Source organism: Lolium rigidum, chromosome 6, assembly GCF_022539505.1.
Source record: "Lolium rigidum isolate FL_2022 chromosome 6, APGP_CSIRO_Lrig_0.1, whole genome shotgun sequence".
Taxonomy (NCBI): Eukaryota; Viridiplantae; Streptophyta; class Magnoliopsida; order Poales; family Poaceae; genus Lolium; species Lolium rigidum.
Genome location: NC_061513.1, coordinates 288,380,035 through 288,394,325, shown reverse-complemented (window position 1 = coordinate 288,394,325; position 14,291 = coordinate 288,380,035).

Sequence of the window (14,291 nt, the reverse complement as noted above, 5' to 3'; positions counted from 1 at the left end):
CACCGCCTGGACCTGGTTATGGTGAATTTTTATGCAGCTCTGAACTTGGGGTCTCCGGAGAATTGGAGCTGGAGCTATGGTGCGTGATGAGCATGGCATATTTCTGTTGGGTTCCTGTCCTTCCTTGACAATGTTTGTTACCTTGAACCTGCGCACTGATGGCTGCCGTGGACGGAAGTTCAGATAGAATCATCCAGGTTTAGGACAGTCTGAACCTGGTCTACAAGATCAATTCATCCTCGTATAATAGAACGACTACTGCGAGGTGCCTGTACCAGTCCGAAGGAAGTTCACTCTCAACCGGTTCGCTCCTCGCGTCGCCTCCTCCAGGCAACCGGGGAGGCAAAACCCTAACCCTGTGCCGCCGCCCTCCTCCCCCCTCTCTCCCCAGGCTCGCCGCCCCAGACACGCTGCCGAGTTGCTAGATGGAGGATCTCCGCGCGAGGTTTGCCATGACCGAGGCGGCGGCACGACGAGCTTCCCCTTCGCAGGCGGACTTGTCCGACGGCTTCCCTGGTGGGGGCTCGGGATCCGAGGCGGCAGCTGTCGTCGCCTAATCGACGGTACCTCGGAGGAGGGATCCTCACGAGGGGGAGAAGAAGTAGGGTCCATAGGGCGGAGTGCACACGGGATGGTGGTACGCGATTTACCCAGCTTCGGAACACATGCACGATGACAGGGCCTACTGCTGCTTGTCTGGAATTATCCGGGCGCTTTCGCGTTGTTACAATGAGTTGTGGTTGTGCCTCTAGGGCTCCCGGGATCCGGCTTATAAAGGCGCACGGATCTAGGGTTTACATGGAGAGTCCTAGCCGGATTACAGATTGCCTAACTACGGTACAATGTCTTGCCATGTACGTCACGGATCCGCCTTCCATATACGTCGTACTGGATCCGGGTTCCTCATGTGCCTCCACGGATCCGGGTTCCTCCAAATGTCGGTGCGAATCCGGCTTATTGATCCTGGGCCGGACTTCATCCTTAATGATCAACAGCAACTGGGCCGCCCGATGGGCCACATGCCTCATCACCATCTATGGGCCACCCGGGCTTGCCGGATCTAGGCACTGTCGATGGTACACCTATGAAGTATACCCACAACAGTAGCCCCCAGAGTTCTCCGAGTTTCACCTTCCGTTTCCGCCTTGCTAGCACCTTATGGTCTCCGGCAATGTTGGTAACGCGGAGAAACTTGTAGAACTCCAACTTCTTTTTTCCCAACTTTTAGTCGGAAAACCTTCCCATCCTGCGGGACTTCACCCATCGACAGTTCAAAACATGTCTCCGAGTTACTTCCCTGCTGGCGAATGAGAACTGCTTATCTTCGCGCTGTATACCCGGAATCTTAAGAGAATCAAACGGTTCCGCCAATTTTGGCGCCATTTTCGCGCGATTTGAGCGGTAACTTATCCTCAGCCATTTTTACCGTTTAGGGTTTGGACACGTGTCGCGCATCCAACGGTGCGACGCTTGCGTTCCGACCACAGGATGCGGAGCACGAATCTCCTCCCCGCGGCCTATAAATATCCACCGTCAACCCTAACCTTTCCATTCACCCCCTCTTTCACCTCTCAGCGAAGCGCCGCCCACGAGCTCCTCCTCCGCCGTGCCGGAGTCTGCCGGAAAACTCGCCGGAGTTTCGCCGGAGTGATTTCACCACCGTGCAGTTCATCAAGTTCTTAACTTCGGCGAGCCACCGCACGAAATCCTCGTCGCCGGCGACTCCGACCACCGCGGAATCCATTACGGTGAGTTCTCAAGCTTCAGTCTTTCGCCGTAGTTGACAGAGATGATGCTTAGGAAGACGACATGGATCCGGCTAACATTACGCTTTCCGCCACCGCTTCTTTTTTCTTCAGATGTCTTCTGCAACTCCGCCTCCATCCTCCGAGCCAATCATGGTGACGCCTATCTCCTCCGCCCCTCCTCCACTTGTCCCAGTTCGGCTGGAGTCCACAAAGGATTCCGGCAAAAATATCGAGGGCACCTCTGCTAACCCGGAAGACATCACGGGCGCAGAGCGAATGGAAAAGAAAGCGGAGGAGGCAGCCTCCAAGAAGTCCAAGGCTCGTCAACGAGACAATGAGTCTAAGGGCAAATGGTGGCCCTGCACCACCACCGACGCGGAGCTCTCCAACCTCGAGGCGGAGGGCTTCATTAAACCCGGATCCTGGCGGACACTTCCGGGCGCCCCCACTCCAGCTCCCGAAGACGGAGAGATGGTGGTGACGAAGGCGCTAGTGGAGCGCGGATTCTCCTTCCCGCCATCTGATTTCTTTTCAGAAATCTTGAAGACCTATGGGCTCCAGCCCCACAATATTTCCCCGAATTCTGTCTTGGCGATCAGCAACCACGTGACGCTCTGCGAGGGTCATCTCCGGGTAGCTCCTGACCTCGCTCTGTTCTAGTACTACTTCTCCGTGAAAAAGGAGAAGATTCCCAAAGCTTCCGAGCTGGCTACCTACGGATCAATCACTTTTATGCTCCGCCCCGGCCGCGTCTACCCTCCAACCGATCGTCACGAATCCGCGCGATACTGGTCAGGGGGTTTCTTCTATCTGAAGGACGTCTCCGACCCGCCGAGCGAGAAGGTGCTGCCGCCTTTCAAGAACAGCTACGCCGGCGAGAATCCGGCCTGGACGCAATGTCCTCATCTCTCCGAGTCGCCTCGGCCGACTCGAATGGTTAGGCGGATGCGCAAGGCGACGGAGGAGGGTCTGACGGGGAAGGATCTTACCATGTCCTGGTTTACCAAGCGGATCCAACCTCTTCAACACAGGGACCGCCTGATGTTCCAGTACACGGGCGCGACGATCCTATGCGTGCGTCCAAGGACAACCTCTCCGCCGATGCCATCGACAAGCGGATCCGACTGTTAATCAAGATTCAGCGTGATCTCCACGTTCACGTGTGTAACAAGGACATCCACACTAACGGCTCCGGCATCGCGGTATGTTATCGCGTCTTAACTTGTTATTTTATTTGTAGTCTGTAACTTGACTAAGTATTGGCTCTGCAACAAAGCTCGAAGCCCTCGAGGAAGGCGATCTCGGAACTCTCCTCCGGGTTCCTCACACGGGCACTACTGACCCGGAGGCCGCATCGGAGGCGGAAGCCCCTGAAGCACCGCGCCCATCCAAGAGGAAGAGGGCTGACCCCTCCAGTCCTTCAGCCAAACGTGCCCGCGACACGCTCAGCACCGTGGCAACTCGCAAGGCGGAGGCGGAGGAAAAGCGCCTCAAACTCATCGACCCGAGCAACCGAGCCCAACCAGAAATCCACCATTTTTTCAGACCATCCGGGTAAGTGCTAAATTTCCGAAGGGAATCCTTCCGCCATCGTGAATCAGCATATACTTAATCATAACGCTCTTTTCTTTTCGTGACAGAAGTTCCGGAAGCCAGCCCCCCAAGGCCCCTAAGGCCCCCAAGAAGAGGACGAAGCCGTCTCCGGCTTCCATACCGATCACACCGGAAGTCGAAGTTCCGCCCAAGGCTTCCTTCGCCACCAAACCGGATCCCAAGGACGTCATTAATATCGATGACCTTCACGAAGACCCGATTGGCCACGGTGGTTCCGGGAAGGGCGCGTCTTCGTCTACGCCTCCGCCCGAGCAACCAAGCTGCCACCTCCGCCGAACCTACACCTGAGCAGTATGAGCAAAAAGTGCAGCTGATTCATGCTACCAGCACGCTCCAAGCTGACCCTCAACCTACTCCGTCTCTGCAAAAGCTTACCCTTTCCCAACGCCACGCGAAAGTTTCCGACATGATGGAGAAGGTGTGGGGGCCTGCAGACACGGAAATGAAGGAGCTCTCCGACCTCGAGAGTGATCTCAAGGTCTTCTTCGCTAAGCATAAGGAGGTGCGCCAGGTAACACTAGCCCCCAAGCATTGGTTCAGACATTCTTCCGTGTAACATGTGTTAGCCAATGCTTCTCTCAACATTAGTCTTAGATGGAAATTTAAAATTTTCTCGATCAAAAACTTTGAACTCCTTGCCAGCCCCCAGAATTTTGAATTTCCGGCTAAATCCTCTTCTGTGTCTCAGAGCACGCGGAAGCTGCACGAAGACCTGCGCGTCCACGTGCTGGAGCAGATGACGGAAATAGAAGGGTTGCGCCAGACTGCTGAGAATAGTCGTCAAGCTGTGCTCCGCTTGGAGACCCGTTTGAAAGGTGAGAAATCCGAGCTGGTTAAATTTGTACTGTATGAACAACCATAATGTATAACTTGTGGGATTTTCTGTCTTCAGAAGAAACTGACAAGCGCCCCACCATCGACGCCTTGTCCGCCAAGATCCAAGTATTGGAGGCGGAGAATGAAACTCTGAAGAACTTCTTGAAAGAGTCCTCCGAGAAGGAAACCAAAGAGAAGAAGGAGCTCTCGGAGAAACATTCCCGCGAAATGGCGGAACTGGCTGAAAAACTCAAGAAGAGCCATCACAGGGTGACCACCTGGTGGCCAAGAACAAGAGCCAGGAGGCGGAGGCGGAGGCCATTGACAAGATGATCTTCCGTAAGGACCCTTTTTGTTATTGTTTTAACTCCGGCTTCCTCAAAATTGTCTCTGTCCGCGGAAGAAACTGATCCTTTTTACTTTGCAGCAAGCCTTGGTTTTGAATGGACCAAAGAGTCAACCCTCAAAAGGACTGAGGCATATGATGAAGCGCGGACCTCAATCGAGGATCTCATCGAAGCATGTCGCGGAATTGCCAAGTCCACTGAACCTGAAGAGAGCCAAGACAACGGTTATTGACCGCATGACAAATCTCATGAAGAACGTGCTGGAACTCATCAAGGATTGGCAGGAGTCTTCATCTCGCGGAGTTGCTGCCCTCGTGCTAGCCACCTGCAAGGCGCACTTCCCCACCATGAAATATGCAGACGTCGCACGCGGAGCCCCCAAGGGTACCACCATGAGACATCTCCTCGCGGAAGCCATGGGATTTGATCGCCTGTTTGTTGGACGAGTTAACCACTCGTTCTGGTACAACAAGCATGATATTCCCGAAGGCTTTTCCGACCCGGAGGAAGAGGGAGAGGAGGCTGCCGAGGAAGGCGACGAGGAAGGCTCCGGGTCAAGCGCCGACCGTGACGAGGAAGGCTCCGACTTCGATGGCGACGGCTCAGGCGATGGCTCGGACGACGGCTCCGCCTACACAACTTCTGATGAAGAGCAATCCTCCGAGAACCTGTGAAACAATGAAAACTGATGCATCACTTTTGGCCCCGGAGTGGGTTTGTAATGAATAACTTAAATTCTTAAGTAGCTAGGGACGAAAACATGTTATGCACGGGCGGAGAACATTTATCCTGCTATCCGTTTAATATTATCTGCATGTTTCGTTGGGTTTGAAAGCAAGTGCTGATTTTGATGTTTTCCGGTTTACTCGATTGACCTTCCGCGAGCCGGAAGACCTTTAGCCGGAAACGCTCGCCAGCGGCGACGAAGCCCAATGGCAATCCGTCAATAACCGCGGAAACAAGCCCCCAGCCAAGGTGCCGGAAATCGCTACTAGGAATCCACGAATTCGCAACAAAAAAACATTTCCACCAGAAAACTTAAGCTTACGTCCTAAGGGACGATTTTTGAAAATCACAACTTTCATACACGCCTAGGCGGAAATATCCAGCTCTGCGGTTTTAGTCGGAAAACGTACACGATCTAAAAATGAACAAGTAAAGGAGGTAAATGACTCATAGAGTGAACCAAAACCTTTATTTCATTGATCATGTATAATATTGTTACAAAGTATGTAATTCTACGCTAAGTGTGGAAAGGACGTAGCTGTGCAATGTTCCAAGGACGTTCTGTTTCATCGTAGATGTCATCCGGATCCTCCCGTTTGCGTTTCCGGTGCCAATTGGCAGGTCTATCTTTTAGCTCTCGGAAATCGACGAGGTAGTACGATCCGTTGTGAAGCACTTTGCTAACGACGAAGGGTCCTTCCCATGGAGATTGCAACTTATGATCTTTCACTTGGCGAAGGCGGAGGACCAAGTCTCCGGTCATGAACGAGCGATTCCGGACTCGACGACTATGATAGCGTCGGAGCTTTTGCTGGTAAATGGTGGAACGTTGGTCTGCTAAATTCCGAGCTTCTTCGATCAAGTCCACAGATAGCTGTCTGGCCTCATCAGCAGTTTCTTCATTGTAGGCGGAGACTCGCGGTGAATCATGGATGATGTCGGAAGGGAGGACAGCTTCGGATCCGTATACCAGGAAAAACGGAGTGAATCCTGTTGACCTGTTGGGGGTAGTTCGTAAACTCCACAGGACGGAGTCCAGCTCCTCAGCCCAGGCTCCGGCTGCGCGACGCAGCGGTTCTTCAAGGCGTGGTTTGATTCCGGATAAAAGGAGTCCGTTGGCTCTTTCGACCTGACCATTGGACTGTGGATGAGCCACGGATGCCAGGTCTAGCTGGATCCCAACGTCATGACAATAATCCTTCAATTCTCCTTGCGCGAAGTTCGTGCCATTGTCTGTGATTATGCTGTGCGGGATGCCGAATCTCGTTACGAGGCTGCAAACGAATTTGAGTGTCGTAGCACCATCGACTTTTCTCACTGGTTTTGCCTCGATCCATTTACTGAACTTATCAATAGCGACCAGGAGGTATTCAAAACCGCCAGGAGATGATTTCTTTAGCTTACCAACCATATCAAGCCCCCAGACCGCAAATGGCCAGGTGATAGGGATGGTCTTCAGCTCTTGGGCTGGAGCGTTTGGTTGAGTAGCGTAGTATTGACAACCGCGGCAAGTTTTTACCAACTTGTCAGCATCTTCTTTAGCTGTGAGCCAGTAAAATCCAAGCCGAAAGGCTTTTGCAACGAGTGATATGGGAGCGGCATGATGCCCGCAATCCCCAGCATGGATCTCTCTGAGTATCTCAATACCATCTTGATTAGAGACGCATTTGAGAAATACCCCTGTTGCACTTCTTTTATAGAGCTGTCCATCAACTATTGTGTAGGATCTTGCTCATCTGACGATCTGTCGTGCGAGGACCTCGTCCTCTGGCAACTTTTGATCGATGAGGTAGTCCAGGAAAGGCTGCAACCAGGCCGGAATGATAGCCATCACTTCTCTAGCCGGAGATACTGCCACATCTGGGTTCTCCGGGTTAGCGCCCTTCACCGAGGGTATCCGCAGGTGCTCCAGGAAAATACCAGGCGGAATTGGTTTTCTGCCGGATCCGAGCTTGGATAGCATGTCTGTCGCTGCGTTGTCGTCTCTCCTGGCGTACTTGACTTTGTATCCGAGAAAGCACTTGGCGATCTCGTCAACTTCATCTCTGTAAGCCGCCATGACGGAATTTTTGGCGTTCCAGGTTCAGGTCGGAATCTCCGCAGCAAATAATGTGCTTGATCCCTATCTCCTTAGCGATGCGCAGTCCGTGTAGTAGAGCCTCGTATTCCGCCATGTTGTTTGTAGCTTCGAAGTGGATCTGCAAAACGTACTGCAGTTCTTCTCCGGTGGGGGACTTCAGGGTGACTCCGGCTCCTGAGCCTTGATGCTGCTTGGATCCATCGAAGTGCATAACCCATGTCTCTGGTTCCGGCTCCAGATTTGTATCCGGAGCTTCTGTCCAATCTGCAACAAAATCTGCCAAGATTCGGGATTTGACCGCGGTCCTGGCTTTGTAGTTGATGTCGAAGGCGGATAATTCAATGCCCCATTTTGCTGTGCGTCCTGTTGCGTCAGCGTTATTGAGAATCGTTGACAGCGGAGCTTTGCTCACGACCATTCTCGGATGCTCCCGAAAGTAGTGTCTCGGCTTCCTGCCGCCCGGGAATACTCCATAGGCTAGCTTCGAAAGTGAGGGTATCTTTGTTTGGATTCCGTCGGCACTTCGCCGATGTAGTAGGCGGTCTTTGGACTCCATACCCGTGTCCTTCTTCCTGTCGCTCCACCACGATGACGAGGCTGATGACTCTGTTGGTAGCTGCCAGGTAAAGGAGCATAGGCTCTGACTCTCCTGGTGCTGCTAGGATGGGTGGGGAGGTGAGTATTTCCTTCAACCCTTGAAGCGCTGCATCTGCTGCCTCGTCCCAAACAAATTTGTATGTCTTTTTCAATAGCTTGTACAGGGGCAGTGCCTTCTCGCCAAGACGGCTAACAAACCTACTGATTGCTGCGACACAACCAGTTAGTCGCTGCACATCTTTTAAGACAAGTTGGCCTTTTGATGCACAAGATTGCCTTGATTTTCTCCAGGTTAACTTCAATGCCCCTGATAGAGACGATGAAGCCAAGGAGTTTTCCGGCTGAGACGCTGATGGCGTGTAACTCACACGTTCGTTGGGAACCCCAAGAGGAAGGTATGATGCGCACAGCAGCAAGTTTTCCATCAGAAAGAAATCAAGGTTTATCGAACCAGGAGGAGCCAAGAAGCACGTTGAAGGTTGATGGCGGCGAGATGTAGTGCGGCGCAACACCAGGGATTCCGGCGCCAACGTGGAACCTGCACAACACAACCAAAGTACTTTGCCCCAACGAAACGAGTGAGGTTGTCAATCTCACCGGCTTGCTGTAACAAAGGATTAGATGTATAGTGTGGATGATGATTGTTTGCGAGAAAACGAGTAGAACAAGTATTGCGAGCAGATTTGTATTTCGAGTATTAAAGTATGGACCGGGGTCCACAGTTCACTAGAGGTGTCTCTCCCATAAGATAAAAGCATGTTGGGTGAACAAATTACAGTCGGGCAATTGACAAATAGAGAGAGCATAACAATGCACATACATGTCATGATAAGTATAGTGAGATTTAATTGGGCATTACGACAAAGTACATAGACCGCCATCCAACTGCATCTATGCCTAAAAAGTCCACCTTCGAGGTTATCATCCGAACCCCTTCCGGTATTAAGTTGCAAAGCAACGGACAATTGCATTAAGTATGGTGCGTAATGTAATCAATAACTACATCCTCGGACATAGCATCAATGTTTTATTCCTAGTGGCAACGAGCACAACACAACCTTAGAACTTTCCGTCACTCGTCCCGAGTGTCAATGCGAGCATGAACCCACTATCGAGCATAAATACTCCCTCTTGGAGTTAAGAGCAAAAACTTGGCCAGAGCCTCTACTAATAACGGAGAGCATGCAAGATCATAAACAACACATATGTAATAACTTGATAATTAACATAACATGGTATTCTCTATCCATCGGATCCCGACAAACACAACATAGAGTATTACGGATAGATGATCTTGATCATGTTAGGCAGCTCACAAGATCCAACAATGAAGCACAATGAGGAGAAGACAACCATCTAGCTACTGCTATGGACCCATAGTCCAGGGGTGAACTACTCACTCATCACTCCGGAGGCGACCATGGCGGTGTAGAGTCCTCCCGGGAGATGAATCCCCTCTCCGGCGAGGGTGCCGGAGGAGATCTCCGAATCCCCCGAGATGGGATTGGCGGCGGCGGCGTCTCTGGAAGGTTTTCCGTATCGTGGTTCTTCGCATCAGGGGTTTCGCGACGGAGGCTTTAAGTAGGCGGAAGGGCAACGTGGGGGGCCACACGGGGGCCCCACACTACAGGTCGGCGCGGCCAAGGGCTGGGCCGCGCCGCCCTATGGTGGCGGCCCCTCGTGGCCCCACTTCGACTCCTCTTCGGTCTTCCGGAAGCTTCGTGGTAAAATATGACCCTGGGTCTTGATTTCGTCCAATTCCGAGAATATTTCGTTACTAGGATTTCTGAAACCAAAAACAGCAGAAAACAGCAACTGGTTCTTCGGCATCTTGTTAATAGGTTAGTTCCAGAAAATGCACGAATATGACATAAAGTGTGCATAAAACATGTAGGTATCATCAATAATATGGGCATGGAACATAAGAAATTATCAATACGTCGGAGACGTATCAGCATCCCCAAGCTTAGTTCTGCTCGTCCCGAGCAGGTAAAACGATAACAAAGATAATTTCTGAAGTGACATGCCATCATAACCTTGATCATACTATTTGTAAACATATGTAATGAATGCAGCGATCAAAACAATGGTAATGACATGAGTAAACAAGTGAATCATAAAGCAAAGACTTTTCATGAATTGTACTTCAAGACAAGCATCAATAAGTCTTGCATAAGAGTTAACTCATAAAGCAATAAATCAAAGTAAAGGTATTGAAGAAACACAAAGGAAGATTAAGTTTCAGCGGTTGCTTTCAACTTGTAACATGTATATCTCATGGATAATTGTCAACATAGAGTAATATAACAAGTGCAATATGCAAGTATGTAGGAATCAATGCACAGTTCACACAAGTGTTTGCTTCTTGAGGTGGAGAGAGATAGGTGAACTGACTCAACATAAAAGTAAAAAGAATGGTCCTTCAAAGAGGAAAGCATCGATTGCTATATTTGTGCTAGAGCTTTTATTTTGAAAACATGAAACAATTTTGTCAACGGTAGTAATAAAGCATATGAGTTATGTAAATTATATCTTACAAGTTGCAAGCATCATGCATAGTATACTAATAGTGCCCGCACCTTGTCCTAATTAGCTTGGACTACCGGATCATCGCAATACACATGTTTTAACCAAGTGTCACAATGGGGTACCTCCATGCCGCCTGTACAAAGGTCTAAGGAGAAAGCTCGCATTTTGGATTTCTCGCTTTTGATTATTCTCAACTTAGACATCCATACCGGGACAACATGGACAACGGATAATGGACTCCTCTTTAATGCATAAGCATGTGGCAACAATTATTATTCTCATATGAGATTGAGGATATATGTCCAAAGCTGAAACTTCCACCATGATTCATGGCTTTAGTTAGCGGCCCAATGTTCTTCTCTAACAATATGTATGCTCCAACCATTAAGGTGGTAGATCTCTCTTACTTCGAGACAAGACGGACATGCATAGCAACTCACATGATATTCAACAAAGAATAGTTGATGGCGTCCACAGAAGCATGGTTATCGCACAACAAGCAACTTAATAAGAGATAAAGTGCATAAGTACATATTCAATACCACAATAGTTTTTAAGCTATTTGTCCCATGAGCTATATATTGTAAAGGTGAATGGTGGAATTTTAAAGGTAGCACTCAAGCAATTTACTTTGGAATGACGGATAAATACCATGTAGTAGGTAGGTATGGTCGACACAAATGGCATAGTGGTTGGCTCAAGGATTTTGGATGCATGAGAAGCATTCCCTCTCGATACAAGGTTTAGGCTAGCAAGGTTATTTGAAACAAACACAAGGATGAACGGTGCAGCAAAACTCACATAAAAGTCATATTGTAAACATTATAAGACTCTACACCGTCTTCCTTGTTGTTCAAAACTCAATACTAGATGTTATCTAGACTCTAGAGAAACCAAATATGCAAACCAAATTAACAAGCTCTAAGTGTTTCTTCATTAATGGGTGCAAAGTATATGATGCAAGAGCTTAAACATGAGCATAGCAATTGCCAAGTATCAAATTATCCAAGACATTTTAGAATTACTACATGTAGTATTTTCCAATTCCAACCATATAACAAATTAACGAAGAAGAAACTTCGCCATGAATACTATGAGTAGAGCCTAAGGACATACTTGTCCATATGCTACAGCGAAGCGTGTCTCTCTCCCACAAAGTGAATGCTAGGATCCATTTTATTCAAACAAAAACAAACCGACGCTCCAAGCAAAGTGCATAAGATGTGATGGAATAAAAATATAGTTTCAGGGGAGGAACCTGATAATGTTGTCGATGAAGAAGGGGATGCCCAAGGCATCCCCAAGCTTAGACGCTTGAGTCTTCTTAGAATATGCGGGGGTGAACCACCGGGGCATCCCCAAGCTTAGAGCTTTCACTCTCCTTGATCATATTGCATCATACTCCTCTCTTGATCCTTGAAAACTTCCTCCACACCAAACTCGAAACAACTCATTAGAGGGTTAGTGCACAATAAAAATTAACATCTTCAGAGGTGACACAATCATTCTTAAATTTCATAAAGCTACTGGACATTAATGGATCAAAGAAATTCATCCAACATAGCAAAAGAGGCAATGCGAAATAAAAGGCAGAATCTGTCAAAACAGAACAGTCCGTAAAGATGGATTTTATTAGGGTACCAGACTTGCTCAAATGAAAATTCCCAAATTGAATGAAAGTTGCGTACATATCTGAGGATCATGCACGTAAATTGGCTTAATTTTCTGAGCTACCTACAGGGAGGTAGACCCAGATTCGTGACGACAAAGAAATGCTGGAACTGTGCGAGTAATCCAAATCTAGTACTTACTTTACTATCAAAGACTTTACTTGGCACAACAAAACATAAAACTAAGATAAGGAGAGGTTGCTACAGTAGTAAACAACTTCCAAGACTCAAATATAAAACAAAAATACTGTAGTAAAAACATTGGTTGTCTCCCATAAGCGCTTTTCTTTAACGCCTTTCAGCTAGGCGCAGAAAGTGTGACTCAAGTAACATCAAAAGATGAAGCATCAACATCATAATTTGTTCTAATAATAGAATCATAAGGTAACTTCATTCTCTTTCTAGGGAATTGTTCCATACCTTTCTTGAGAGGAAATTGATATTTAATATTACCTTCCTTCATATCAATAGTAGCACCAACGGTTCGAAGAAAAGGTCTTCCCAATATAATGGGGCAAGATGCATTGCATTCAATATCCAAGACAACAAAATCAACGGGGACAAGGTTATTGTTAACCATAATATGCACATTATCAACTCTCCCCAAAGGTTTCTTTTTAGCATTATCAGCGAGATTAACATCCAGATAACAGTTTTTCAATGGTGGCAAGTCAAGCATATCATAGACTTTCTTAGGCATAACAGAAATACTTGCACCAAGATCACATAAAGAATTACAATCAAAATCTTTGACTCTCATTTTAATGATGGGATCCCAACCATCCTCTAGCTTTTTAGGAATAGAAGTTTCAAGTTTTAGTTTCTCTTCTCTAGCTTTTATGAGAGCATTTGTAATATGTTTTGTGAAAGCCAAGTTTACAGTGCTAGCATTGGGACTCTTAGCAAGTTTTTGTAAGAACTTTATAACTTCAGAGATGTGGCAATCATCAAAATCTAAATCATTACAATCTAAAGCAATGGGATTATCATCCTCAAGGTTGGAAAAAATTTCAGCAGGTTTATCACATGCGGTTTCAGCGAGTTTTAGCAGTTTCGGGTAATTTTGCGCGCTTTGCACTAGGAGTAGAAACATTGCCAACACCAATTATTTTACCATTAATAGTAGGAGGTGCAGCAACATGTGAATCATTAGCATTGCTAGTGGTGGTAATAGTCCAAACTTTAGCTACATTTTTCTCTTTAGCTAGTTTTTCATTTTCTTCTCTATCCCACCTAGCACGCGAGTTCAGCCATTAATCTTATATTCTCATTAATTCTAACTTGGATGGAATTTGCTGTAGTAACAATTTTATTTTCAATATCCCTATTAGGCATAAATTTCGATTTCAAAAGATCAACATCAGAGGCAAGACTATCAACCTTAGAAGCAAGAATATCAATTTTATTGAGCTTTTCCTCAACAGATTTGTTAAAGGCGAGTTTGTGTACTAATAAATTCTTTAAGCATAGCTTCAAGTCCAGGGGGTGTATTCCTATTATTGTTGTAAGAATTCCCATAAGAATTAGCATAACCGTTACCATTATTATAAGGATATGGCCTATAGTTATTACTAGAATTGTTCAGATAAGCATTGTTGTTGAAATTATTATTTTTAATGAAGTTCACATCAACATGTTCTTCTTGGGCAACCAATGAAGCTAATGGAACATTATTAGGATCAACATTAGTCCTATCATTCACAAGCATAGACATAATAGCATCAACCTTATCATTCAAGGAAGAGGATTCTTCAACAGAATTTACCTTCTTACCTTGTGGAGCTCTTTCCGTGTGCCATTCAGAGTAATTAACCATCATATTATCAAGGAGCTTTGTTGCCTCACCAAGAGTGATGGACATAAAGGTACCTCTAGCAGCTGAATCCAATAAATTCCGCGAAGAAAAATTTAGTCCTGCATAGAAGATTTGGATGATCATCCAAGTAGTCAGTCCATGGGTTGGGCAATTTTTAACCAAAGATTTCATTCTTTCCCAAGCTTGAGCAACATGTTCATTATCCAATTTTTTAAAATTCATTATGCTACTCCTCAAAGATATAATTTTAGCAGGGGGATAATATCTACCAATAAAAGCATCCTTGCATTTAGTCCATGAATCAATACTATTCTTAGGCGAGAGATAGCAACCAATCTTTAGCTCTTC